Source organism: Nesoenas mayeri, assembly GCF_963082525.1.
Source record: "Nesoenas mayeri genome assembly, chromosome: 3".
NCBI lineage: Eukaryota > Metazoa > Chordata > Aves > Columbiformes > Columbidae > Nesoenas > Nesoenas mayeri.
The window spans coordinates 93,552,763-93,567,279 of NC_137544.1; positions in this window are offsets into that span (position 1 = coordinate 93,552,763).

Here is a 14,517-nt window from a genome sequence, read left to right on the forward strand (position 1 = left end):
TATTAGTATAATTAAGATACAAATTTGAGAATTCTTGTTTTCAGTGGAAGTTCTTTGTTTTCTTTTGCATTTCATCATGTACTATCAGAATTTAGATCTAAAACAATCCTTTAAAAAAAAGATAGAGAAGCAAGGTGTATATAAATAGTTTTTTAAAGTGCTTTATCCAAATAGAATTTTGTGACTGATGAGAAAATGAAAATTGATTATATGTGAAAAAGTAATTTGGTATGCTTCTAATGTATGAAATCCTTCAGCTTGTACCAGGAAGTGTAACTGGGTTATACTTAGCAGGAATGTGCAAAGTTGAAATCAGATTTATGTCTTAAATTACACATACTTCTATGCCATTTTCAGTTGTTCTCTCACCTTTGTATTTTCTGGTTTTTTTTGGCATATTAGTCCATTCCATACAGAGAACCCTAACTAAAGAAAACCTGTAAGATTTTTTAAAGTTATTCTGAAGCTAGACCATACCTGATTGAGGACAGAAGGGAGTTATGTTTTGTGGTTGCTATATCCCTTTCTTGAAATGCTCTCTGTGTATTGAAGAGCTACCTGTACATGACATCTTTTTCATAGGGTGTTGAACTGCTCTGTGAGATGGTGCCAGCACCTGCATGCCCTCTGGGAGAAGATCTGTTCAGTTAGGCCCAGAAGGAGAAAGGCCCATGGCCCATGCACAAGACACAGTGGGCAGTGGAAAGCTCTGTAATTCCTGCTAATCTGGTAATGCTGTGATGCCACATAAAGGCCGGTCATTGCCTTTTCTTGGCCTGCTGTGGCAGTGTGTTATGACCAGTTGCGAAGAGGATCAGCTTACACCAAACTCCAGTGTCACAAGGCATCCAACTTTCACATTTGTCTAGGAACCAACCTTATCAACTTACCCCTTAGCCCTTAGCACAGAGGTGCATGTGAAAGCACATGTGCTTAGGAATTTAAGACCAGAGAGATACCTTGCCAAAGGCAGTTTTCCACAGTCCTACAGTGTGTATATTTTGTGTTTATGAAACTGCTGCAGCATTAATTTGATTACGATTTATGTGTTTTCTGAGGTCAATATCATCATTGGTTTCAGAGAAAAACCATTTTTTCTGCTTTCTTCTTCTGGAGGAATTCTGGTAGAAATTAGAGTTGTATAGTATCATTGTTAATAGATAGCACTTGTCTTACCTGGACAACGCGGGTCTTAAATGATCTTGGTCAGATACTACGTTGTGAGTTCATTATGACCGTGCACTAAAGATGTTAAAGCACTCTGGTTTTGAGGAATTTTATGCTTTGATTGGCTGTATGGCAGAGATCTTCTCCTCAACTTCCCACAGTGGTGGAGCCATGCTAACAGCTCTCTATTAAACATAGAGGTTACAAAGCTGCTGGCATCTTGGTTATGCCTAAGGCAAAATTCCCTAACTGTCAAAAACCACTATTGCCTCCTGAGTTACAACATTTCATGTCACTTTGTAAATTATTCTGTTGGCTGGTCTAGATGAAATTGCCTCCTATAACAATAAAAGACAGTGTATTTGAGTATGTGTATCCTTCATTTCCTACAAGGTGATGAGAACTCCCATTACACAATATTTTCCGTGGGAATTCAGGGCTCTTGTCACCTTGCAACACTATGTCAATAAATTAAGAGCTTTTGGAACTACTCTGCTTTATAGTTTTTGAAGTGTCCTACACATTTATGATATTGTGTAAATAATAATGACTAGTCTAACTATATTGTCTTGTAATAAAAATAGATTTATAATGGAAAACCAGCCTCAATAGAGGGGAATAGCTTTAAAGTCTTTTCCTGCACCATTGGGAAGACCCACCTTTATTCTCAATCAAAAGACAGATAGTGCCTGTGAACATTTAAGTAGTTTCCTCAAGTTTAGAATTTAGTTGAGGTTTGTAATCACTTTTTTGGGCTACCAGATTATTTCTGTAGTTAAGATTAGAAAGCCCTGTATTAATAATTGTAGTAAATGCCGATGTCATCATCCAGCCATGTCAAAACCTGGTTCTGTAACCAATGTCCCACCATTAAGACTGTGGCAGTGCAAGGGGCAGTAATGAAGTGCACTGGCTCAGCTGGTCCTGGTTCTCCGTGTCCAGTTCAGGGCCTGTTCAATGACACCACAGCCCTCACCAGGCACCTCCCTTCCGTGAAGAGCCAGGTGGGAGTGTATGAGGGCTCAGGAAAGCAGTGCTCAGAGTGATCCTACCCGAGGATGTGGTCAGGATGTGCTGAAGGGGCATATGCCTTCCCTCAGGAACTGCGGTGCCCTCCTGCATCCAGCTGTTTTGTACAGCTTTTGAATTTCCTTTTCCAAAGAGTGAGGAAGAAGTGAGGTTCTTCAGCAGAGGTAAAAAACCTGAGCTTTGGCAAACTTTACTGTGAGTGTTTAGGAAGCTAAAACATAGTGACCCCAAACTTTACACTGAAACTCCAGTGTGTATTCCTGCCTGATGGTAATTTCTTATTGACGTGGTAATACTGGTGCTGAGGAGAACTGACTGGTGTGGAGCTATGCAGATAACTGCATCTTGTCACTCAGCTGTTTTTGGGAGCCAAATGGGGTAAGTCCCTGGCAGACCTCATAGCATGGTGGTCATACACACACTTTGTGCCTTGCACTCATTACTTGTCCTTCCCTGAGGTGGAAGGTTTTTTGTCCCTTTTCACCACTAGTTTGTTGAAACTCCAAGTAAATCACAGAGCTTGCTGCAGAGTTTGTGGCTGAGCCTGGAATCGAATCAGCATCTTTGTGTCCCAGCCTATTGTCCTAGTCACTCTCTGTTCTTTGGTGTCTGACTCAGCTCTCCATTTTTTCCTGATTTTGTGTTCTTCCCCTCCAGCAAACTTCTGCCTCAGCTTCTATTTTCCCTTCTTGCCACTCTCATTATTCAATCTTTAAATATTCACAAAACTTAATGAATGGCAATACAACATTGTGGAAAAAAACTGTTACAGTTGGATGATGCTACATAATTTCATTGCTTATTGTGTTAGAGACTATTTATTCTGTTTTATCAGTTTGTGAATAGGTCACCCTTTTCCAAATACTCAGATGTCTTTTTTTCCCCTCCCCGCCCCCCCCTTCCCCCCAGCTAACAATTGATCCTGTAAATTCAATACTATTTATTTTCATTTTTTTAAAATTAGGCTTCTTTTCAGGGGAAAAGAAGAGGATACTGAGTTCTCTCTGGGTAAATTTATAGACTTTGCCAGTGTGCCAACTCCGAGTCTGGACTGGAAAAAATGTGGAAATGATAAAATGTCATCCAAGATAGAAAAGAAATTTAGGGATTCCTTTTAAACATGCTCATAAGAAACAAAAAAAACCTTCAAAGATGTTCTACCCCCTACATTTTTGGGGGAGGTCATTATAACCAAAACCCAAAAACTGCAGTTGTAAACTATTGATGAGACCAATGTTGAAAGCAAAAAGTTTGTTTTGGAGGATGATTTCAGGCTCAAAGGCATTACTCTCAAAGCACACAATGTTACTAACAAGAGGGAATATTACGCCTCACTTGACATCATTGCATTGTTTCATGAACTGTGCTTTTGTTTTATCTCCTTGCTGGTATGGGAACATCTCTTCTTTGCAGGTTAAAATTATGACATGTTGGCATTTAGCTGGCATCCTTTTGTTTTCTTCATTTAAAAAACGTGGTCAGAGCAGCTTGCTTTGGAGGAACAGCTTGATTTAATGATACTGGTACCAATATTCTACATAAATGTATCAGCAACTTCTATGTGCAGTTTGGTGGGAATTGTCTCAGCTCATTTTTCCATTAGTCCCCATTCAGATATCCTTACAGAGACATATATGGTGCTGTGCATACATTACATATAGGAAAAGGAAGGATACGTTTAGCCTCATTTTCTGTAGTCTGGTTTATGGACAACATACTGGGTTTATGACAGTGATATCAGTGTTCTATTTTTTCCCTTTCAGCCCCCTTCCGCCCCCCTTTCACTCTCTACATGCAAGTTGGACGTAGGAAACACACTTTTTTGTTTGTAATTTTTCTAGTAATTTTTCCTGTCTATCTTTGATGGGAAGCTGCAATGTTATTGCTTGCCAGCAATAGTAAAATCTTAATGAGGTAATTGAGAAGTCCCCATGGAGAACCTGCCACATGTAAAGAAAATATAGACTAAATGCAGGAAATATGCAGACCAATGCTTTGCTTTATGGCTTGTCCTGTCACACATAGCACAGAACTGTTCATTTAGTCATTTGTATGACTGTTCTTGACAAATGTTTTTCACATAATTATACCTTTCCTAGCAGTTCCTCACAGGAAACTATTATAGGTAGCTGGTTTCATCCAGGCACTTGATCAGAGCAGCCCTGTCTGTGGAGAAAATTGGGGTTCGTTTCAGAGATTCATGCCCACCTCTAACCTTAACCGATTAAAACCAATTAAGGATTAAGTTTTGTTTCTCCAGTTTTGCAGAAAACTTTTCTTGCTAAAGACTCCACTTTTGGAGTCTATTGCTGAAGTAAGGGCAGTGAAGGATCAGAAGCTGAAGCTCCCCTCTCTCCTCATCTTTTTGTGGAGGCGCTTTTCCTACTGCTAATTTCTGGACTTCGACAACAACTGAGCTTTCAGTGAATCAGTGCAGGTTAGCACCCTCAAAACAAGAAAACCAAAGCCAACTTGTGCAGCTGTAGTGCTTCAGACAGTCTGAAGAGTGACTTACTTTCTATATCAGGGTTATGCTCACACTGCTGTCTGGCAAACTATGAAGGTAAACGCCCAAAGAGGGGAAGGCAGTGGCCATGGGGTGAGCTGTAAATACAGCAGTCTGTGAATCAAACCACTCTCTCTCTCCCACCCTTTCTAGAAATCTATCAAGCTGGCAGGCTGCCCTGCTTGAAATAAATGTGGAAAATATTATGTAACTTTGCCCTGTGCGCTGCGCTGACAGCACAGGCACTAGGCAGGTTTTAGTTACACTATCTGCCGTGGCTATTTTTGGTGACCAAAGACTTCTCTCTTTAAATTTATGTCTCTATTTCCTTTTCCCTCACTCTCTCATTTTTTTTTTTTCCCTATGGACAACAGAATGCAACTCAGCGTTTGCAAACAGGAGAACAACATCAGCAAAGCTGTTTTTTGTTTGTTTGTTTGTGTGTGTGTTTTTTATTTTTAAAATATTATTTTATTTTATTTTTAAAGAGAGAGAAAATACTGCCAGAGAAGGGTTATATTGCCTCTAACTGTAGCCAAGCGCTGAAACAGTCAGTCTCAGCTCCCCTCCCCTGGAGTTATATGCTGTGTCAATACCTCCCTCTGCTGAAAGCTAAGCTCTACATTCTTGCTCTGTTTCTTGACTATGTTTTTCCTGTGACAGGACTTGCACAGATCAGGAGCAATCTGTGATATACAACAGAGCAGCCTGCTTACTGCAACACAGCTGCCCTGGCAAGATTATACGCTCTGGGAAGTGCATAAACTTAAACTATTTGTCCTTCCCTAGCGTGACTCTTTGCAGGCTAGAATCTGAGATTAGGAAAAGAACATAATTCAGAGTCAGATGACTTTTAAAAATATTCTTTAAGGACCCCCTGTGCTGGAATTCAGCCATTACCAAGAGACATTCTGTTTAAAGACAATTCTATGTGCATGTACCTTGCAACTTCAATTTCTTCCCTTTATCTTTAGTCACTATATCAGTTTTTATTCTAGAAATAGTAAAATTACAGTGTGGTTTGTGATCCATTGTGCTGCATGAACTGCCATGTAAGACTTTAAGTGTTGTGTTACTCAAACAGATTAAATTATCTTAATGGTTGGAAAATCTATGAATCATCTCAGCTACAGCTGGTGTGGTTATTAGGGAGCTCAAAGTCAAGACCTCGGTTTTTCAGAGGCTGCAGGATTAGGGACCCAAGCTGGTCATTTCTCATCTCAGGTCACTATAGGATAAAGATTTTAAAGTGACCAGGACATTTTATTTTTCTCTGTTTCAGGTACCCCAAACTGACACACCAAAAAGGGTAGTGATTTTGTTAGAGATGAAGGATTGAACTTCGTTTAGAACTGGGCAATTTCAAGATGTCTCGAGTTAAGAGCCTAATTTTAGCTGAGAACTAGAAACAAAAGGCCTTATTTCATAAAGAGCATTTTCCTTTTTGTATGCCCACCCCTTCAGAAATCTTGAAATTTCTGCCACTTTTGCAGGAAAGGCTAATGCACTGTAAAGCAATATCTAAGCTGCAGCACTTCACAGCTTTTTTAAATTAATAATCCTTAATATTTTCTCATTATGATCAGGTGCTTCAGAGGCAGTTTATTTTTCCCGCTATTTGCTAGTAGATGGCAACAACCGCTTCACATCAACCTTGTTTTGCAAGAAGTACTGATCAGGTCATTCTTATTAACTTTTTCAACAGCAGTTTTTAATGTCTTCAGGGGCTTTGCTAGTGTTAGAGAGTGAATAAGCCACACAAGCAAATAAATATCTAAGGAAAAAGAATAACTTTTGTGTACAGATAAAGGGTCTTGATTGGGTGGGGGTTAAAAGAAAAAAACCAACAACACACAAGGCAGGGAATGAGTAGAAGGCAGACAACAGGGTGCAGGAAGGAGCACAGCTGTAGGGAATAAGAAGATGTGCAAAATTATTTGAATGGATATGGAAAAAGGGATTGTTACTGCTTTTTTCTGGGCTTAAATGGTTTCTGGATATGCCAAGGTTTCTAGCATTAGGTTGGGTGTTTTTATTGCTAAAGAAAAATGTGGATTTTTGCCCCCCCCCTTTTTTTTTTTTTTAAGATTGTGGTGTACAAGGGTGATTTTGACACAGAGATGTAGCTTGAAGTGTTGAGCAATTAATATAGAAGCATTGCTGAACTCTGTGTTAGCTTGTGCTTTGTGAAAGTTTTAGATGGATGTGTTTAGGAGACAAGGAAAGTCCCACACTGTGCTTCGGAGTTTACCTAGATACTGTGAGCACTCAGTTGAATGTCCCTTCTAAACAGAGCTAGATTTAAGTGTGGAGAGGCAGGCTACAAAATGTGCATTCTAGCTGTAACAGGACAGTCAGAAACACATCTGCAATGCTGTGGGTATGTAGGTGTTTGCAGTCAGCTGAGTGACAAAGTCTTAAGTGGTAACTCAGTGGCAACCTGCTGGCTTTGGGTCTCCACAGCTAGGTTCAATTCTGTGAACTCTGGAAAGATTCCCCATGCTCTGAAAGACTCTTCAGGGATGAGAGCTGAAATGAGGATGTGAAAGGCTCTGCACTCATAGCATAACTGCACTCAATTTATTTTTATCACTGTTTCAGACAACAAGATAAATATTTCTGTAGGCTTTTTTGTTCAACACAGTGGCTGTACTCTAAGATGTCTCCTAATGAAGCTATATTTTAAGTATCAAATATCTGAACTAACTGGGCTTACAATGCATGAAACACATGAATGTTTAAGATACCTAGAGCAACTTGCTAGGGGTACACTTCCCTAGCAAAACCAGTGTCACATGTTTATGTTGCCCAGCCATTAGAAAGTAAACCAAAACACTCAAGGAAATGGAACGTGTATCAGAAGGATCATTATCAGTTATGCTAAATACTTAGTGAAATGTGAGACCAGGCAAATCTCAACTGGTTTCAAGTTTTCTTACAGTCGAAACTCAGATCAGGTTCCTCAAGAGTTCAAGAATTTCTGAGCAAACCTAGAGCTGCTGAATAATTAGAACTTGAATAGTAGTTTTACAATACATGTCCAAAGAACTTGCTATAAACAGTAAATTCACACAGCATCCATGTGATTTAGAGAAGTTTGATTAGCCTCTTCTTACAATTCAGCCCATAGGCAAACAAAGAAGCAGATTCATTGAGGGCTTTAGGATGTAATGGTGCAGTTAATATCTTATTGGGTGACAAACCTCCATAAGTAGGCCCTCTAGGTTCCAACCTGTTTTTTTAAGGACAGACAAACAAACATTTAAAATTATTGTACTGAGCAGGTTATCTTGGTGAAGTCTGGTTGTGATGAGAGCTAGACAAGCCATTTGCAATAAATACTTTATGACATCAATATATGCCCTATTTTTTGCTTTGTAAATTGATTTTTATTTTACTATACCTGACCATTATCTACACCATTTGGCGAGATATTGAATGGATATTTGTGGATGAATCAACATTTTCTCTGTAAATACTAGGATTTTAATCCTACTGCTATTGTCACTATCCCTCAATCCAATGACTGCAAAGCCCAGTGATATCTGCATTCTTTAGATGTGAATATTTGGGTGAACACATACTAACATATATCTTCTGCCAATTGTTTATTTTTGGCAGGGATCCTACAGAAGAATTATCAAATAAAGTAGTTCATTTGGATGCATATGGGTGTGTGTATGCACGCACATCTCCTCTCCCCTTGGTCCCCAAAGGAATTACACAATGTACATGTGCAAAAGAGACAGGATGACCTCTTCATTAAGTCACTGAACAGGAAACCAGGAGAGTTAACTCCTGTTCCTGACTCTGCAAAACCTTCTGCCTGCAAGTCTGCAAAATCCACTTAGGAAAATTGAGGCACGTGAAATCTACCAGTAAAACAGTAGAGTAATTTTACTATTGTATCTGAACACTTCAAACTGGAATGGGAAAAAAACCATGTGTCTTAAAAATACTATTAAAACTGACTTTGAAGCCTTGAAACACATGTGCCCAAGTACCATAAATACTTTAAAGATATACTTCAGGATTATAGTTAAATGTTGGCTCAAAACAATGTTGCTTTGACCACTTTTCAAAAACAAAAGCAAATTTGGCAATATCAAAAGATAGATCTCTATTTATTCTGTTGATTACTCTTGAAATGTTTGTAGAACTCTCTATCAACACTGAACATTTTTGCTTGAAATGTCCCTTTTTGAAGTGGGGGAAATGAAAAATGTTTCTTGTCCTCTGGCTTTTTAATGATGTCTCAATTTGTGTCAGTCTTAGCATTCTGCCAGTGCAAAATAGTATTCCTTTCCAGAACCATCAGCGAACTGAAACTCCTCTTATCCTTTGTTCTGATTAGTTACATGGACCTGCTTTTACCACCTGCAAATGCTTTTGATACTCTGTTTTGGTTTTAGTGTCTGTACTCTACCATGTCTCTGCCTGTTTCATTGAGCGGGATTATATTCAAACACGTGATTCTAGGAGTGCTAGGACTAGTGAAGCCTGATGCCCTATGATTTTTTCTTGTTAATATGGCTTAGAAAGTTTTTGTGCAGTGTGTGTTCATAAACTTTGTCTCCTTTCTGCGCAGACTCACAAGTGTCTTGCTATGTGTGAGCTCATTGCTTTTCCATTAAAATGTCTAGCCTGCCTCTTTGCTCTACCTAGCTGCCCACTTTAAATATAAAATGTGGAATCACCTAGGCCAGTTTAGGCTGTGCTTCAAAACAGATGAGGTCAATACAGACTTGTTAGATCTTTGAACTTTTTTTTTCCTCTTCCCAAGCCATAGGAACAACATACTTTGAAGTTTCTGTATAAATTCTTGAGCAATACTTCAGGAATCCAGTATCTTCTACTAAAGGATAAATTAAGGCAGATGCTTAGTGGATGACATCTCTTACTAGCTACACCACTTAAATTCTAATTGCAGCCAGATCCACGTCTCTTCTTCCTCTAGCTGTACAATCTGTCACCTTAGCAGCCCTTTAGCAACTAGGACTTCGGGCACCTATTTTTGTGCATCTGTTCCTCTATCAGCCCAGAGTTCCAGCTCTGGACTGGCCAGCAGCGGGTGCTAGGAGATGAAGCAATTGGCATCTGCCTATCCAAACACCAGGGCGTCCATTCTGTCTGTCCAGAATGAAGACTCTGGGCTGGCTTTGTGTTTACAAACCTTGATTGATAACTGCACCTGTGCAGCTGCCAAGGTCAGGCTGTCTTTGGGAGAATGTTTTATCACCATGGGCACCTGGCTTGGCATAAGATTTAGGGACATGTCCTGTTTTCGATGACATGATTCTGGCAGTCTGAGAAGACTTTGTTGCAAGTCATTGGCTTACAAAGTCTAGCCAGGTGACAGCTTTGCTTTTTGACAGCCATCAGGAACTTCGAACAAGGAAGAAAGACTAAACCCCACCTAATGCATCAATAACTGGTGTTAATACTTAATAAAAGGTAATTACTTTTTTACACTGAATATGCTGCTTCTAGAGGGCTTGGGGTCAAGGAGGTTAGAGATTCCTTTCACTGTTATTGTTTTGTAAAGCAACTACCCCTACTACTTTCACAGATCAGTATATTTTGACTTGGAGGAGGAGGAATGGCTGGGAAGTCAGAGCAGGTTGCTTAGGGATTTATCCAGACAGATATTCAAAATCTCTATGGATGGAGACTATGCAGACACTTTGGGCAAACCACTTCACTGTCGTCTCCTTGCACCCAGTCTGAACTTCTCTTGTTTCAATTTATGCCTATTGCCTCTCATCATCCCAATGCATATCATTGTGCATCGCCTTCCTCCATCCCCACAGCAACCTCTACATAGGTGCTTAGGAACTGCTGTTAGCCTTCCCCAAAGCCATCTCTTCTCCAGACTAAGCAAGTTTGGGTTTCTCAGCCTTTCCTTGCTGGCCATGGGGGCCATCACAGTTTTATCAGCAGAGAAGAACTTAAGAATGGAGATATTGAACGGAAAAAGGTAAAAAAGTGTTGCAAGGAAAACTAGGGTAGATGGAAGGAAAAGATAGCCTTTGAGAGTAAGACATTATTCTGCTAGTATAACCTCACTCCCACTCTTGAAGAAGTTGGGAGATTATAGGTAAAGAGGGAGCGAGACAGTCAAAGGTAGAAGCTTAATGTGTTGATTACAGGTGACATAGCAAGGAGTTGGAGCTGCAGAAAGTAGTGCAGCTGGGAAAATACACATGGTACTTCTGCTTGACAGGATGAAAGGAAAGACGAGGAAAGCTACAGGTTGGGCACTGTTGTCATTCTTCAGGACTTTGAGCTGAGACCAAGATGACACAATATGTTGGTCATAGTGATAATCTTCAAGAACTGATATAATTTTTAATTGGATATTTAAGTATGCTATATTTCTTCGATCTGTGTTTACTATCCTTAGCTTCACTTATTGAGACTAAAGCTGTGTAAATCTACATGTTTTCTCTTGTGTTACCAGGTACTGAGCTCCCAAGTATATGCTAGCCTTTCTCCAAATCCTGCAAGTTGGAGTTTCAAAGCACTAACCTAAATTTAAAAGAAGAGACTGCTAAGGGTTTCCTGAGGTTGCCTTTCAACTCTTCTAGGACCTTGAAACATTTCTGAAATGACAGTGTTATGCTGAATACAGAACACTTTTTCTTATCTTACTGTGGTAATATTTTAGTTAGAATGCTCTGCTTTGGAATGACTGGAAGCAGAACACAGAACAAGTCAATAGGATGCTTAATTGCTATGTTGCATTAATCTGTCTTACAGTATTTTGAGTTGTACTTTACACTAAGCCTGTTTCAGAACAGAACACTTTGCTGCAAGACCTGGCTAATGCAGGGGTTACAAGTGTTAAGTTACGTGGTATGTTAGAATTTTTTGCGTGGTTTATGGTCCCTTGATATCCATAAAATCACTGCTTGTACTCATGACAGAACTAACATACATAATGTGTGTTCCTTCTTTTTTGCTTCTTGATGGGTAATTGGTGCATTGCCCAAAAGTCTTGCTCCAGCAGAAGCAGTACACTGGAAAATTTAAGTCTTCCTAGTGATTTGGGCAATAAAAATGTCAGTCAGGCTTAGGCAATGATGTGAAAGCTTTTCTATAGAAGCTGGTGTCACAGGATAAATATGAGTGTGGGTTTTACATCACACTGTTTCAAAGAGATCCTTCAACTGGGTCAGAGGAATAGCAAGCTATGTTTGGTCTCCACTTACAGATTTGGGCAGGAAAACGATACTTCTGTTCCATAGATTTATAGGTTGTGTGTTTGAAGCAGAAATGCACAAAAACTTCTATAGCTCCTGTAAACAATGTAGGAAAAGTCTATGCTTCAAGCCCTGTTAGAAGATGAGGGTGGAGATCTCTAGTAATCTCTTATTATAATGACTGTCTTGACATGTGCGGACAAACAAATGTCTTTTTGGCATACCTGACTGCAAGTACAAAATGTACTCTACGTCTACAGTTTTCATCTATATTATTCAGTACCAGACACAATTGGGACTGAATTTCATTTTGTCCCACCCATTTTTCCCGAAACTGTGCAATCTGTTTTGTCCCCTGCTGCTTAGTCTCCCATTTGGCTATTATTTCTCTCTGAAAAAAACACATTGGCTCTGTAAACTTGCTTACTCCTTTGACTGTATGATTTTTTTATGTGTGCTCTTGCATCATGATTATTTGTGTATTAGAGCACTCTTGTATTTTCCCTCTTTATGGATGTTTTAGAGAAAACCGCCCAGGAATGAATCTGAGGAAAAATAGTTTTCAAGCCTTGACAGGAAACTTCATGACATGCTGGAAGCCAAACTCTATCCAAATTGCTCATCTGATGCACTAGCTGTAAAGATTTTAATAAACTTACTGGGCTTTAGATAAAGCTTTTTGAATCCTGCATTTTAAATGTGTGTCTTTGAATTAAGTTACTCCACTCTGTCATGCAAAATGAATAGGCATATTGACATGACTTGTGAATTTTATTCCTTTAGTGTAAGAGGTCTGAATCTTTACTATGTGGTTGTGTACCGTGCTGTTTATTCATTTATATAAAAATGTCAAGTGTTTTATCCCCTTTCCAAATTGTAATATTGGGACACTGTGGAATGGTATACAAAAGAATTGTCGTCTTGATTAATCTATTATAAGTATCCCAGAGTCCTCGTTCAAGCAGATCTTTGGGTACGGCAGTCTGCTTTTGGCTTTTGTCGTTCGTTTTCAATGGACAATAGCTACGCTTGCTGGCAGCAGCTTTGCAGTCTATAGGCACCCAGCTGCAAATTCATAACTTCTCTTTTAGACAAAGTGAGGATGTCTCAAAAGAGAAATTGGAAGAGCAAGTCAAAACCAAGACAATGTGTCCAGGTATCTTCTTCAGTCTGTTTTCATCTAATAGACCCCTTACCCTGTTTCCACTGAAGCTGATGGAAAAATTGTTTTGCTCGATGGAATACATTTGTCTTAATTATATCCTTGTTTTGATGATGTGTTCTGAATTTATTATCACCTACTTCTAGAAATCCCCAAGAGAGTGAGGTTTTGTTGTGCTGTTTGCTGTAAAAATGCGTAAATGAAAGCAAGATCGTACCCCAGGCAGCTCAGAATTTTAGCACTGTCATTTGACATGTGGATGAGTTGGGAGGAACAGTTACACCCAATCTCCCCTTCCCTTGCCTGATTCTTCTGATTTTTTGGGGAAAGATTTGAAAGCCTGGAGCAACTGGTAGCTTTGGGGCACATGGGGTGATTATTTTAAAAAAAAAAGTGGTTTGCAGTAGCACTGGATGAACTACGGTTTGTAGTAACTTCTAACTTCTCGTTGAGTTTATATATGTATATTTTATTTCCCCCACTTACCATTTCTTCTCCTGTCATCTGTGCATGAACATTTACATGAAACCTTCACCTTTGTTATATTCTATCATTCATGTCACATGCTTGCCACCAACTGGTATAGTTCTTATTTTTATCAGTGGAGACTGTGCAAGAGCTGCCGTGTGCCTACACGTGGTGTTCCACCGCTCCTCAAGTGTGACTGTGCCATGAGCAATGTGGTGTAAGCACACGGTGTTTTAACATCAGTCCATTACCTCAGAAGCATGAAACCGCATACGGAAACCAAATGGGTATCGGGTTCAGAATATGCCTTCCTGTTTTTCTACCATTTTCTGACTTGATCTTAGAGTGTAAACAGACCTCTGTTTTTGTTCCTTTTGCTTAGCACATGCTTCTATGTTGCAGCTTTCTCCATTCAGCTATCAGCAGAGAAGCAAGGCTGTTTCCCTTGAGCAACTATATAAATATGGTGGGCTTTTGCCCTTGAAACCTGTAGGCCAGCCTCCAGCTCTTTGCTGAGCAATATTGACTGTGTAGGAGTTTGCTTGAAGAAAAGGTTGTATTTTTTTTAATTCTAATGTATGTTTGAAGTACATATAATTGTTTATTCTCTTGCTCTGATACTGTAAAATGAAAGAGCCATTTCTCAAATTTTCTTAAATATTCAACCTCAATATTCAAGCAATAAGGAAACAAAGCAGAATGTCTCTTAAAAAAAGAATAAAATCTTACTGTATTACTTGCATTTCTCGAGTAGTTAAAGGTAGAATCAGGCCTTTGGTGCTCACCAAAACTCTATTTTATCATTTGTAAATCACTCGTTTGGAACCATTTAATAGAAAATAAAATATTTAAAATAATGTGCTAATTTTCACCATCTCTGACTCTGTATTCATTGGTATTGGTGAACTTTGATAAGAAAAAACAAGTTAGATTAGTTCATAGTGAAATACCAAGTGTAAAATTTTAATGAAGAAGTTCAGTTT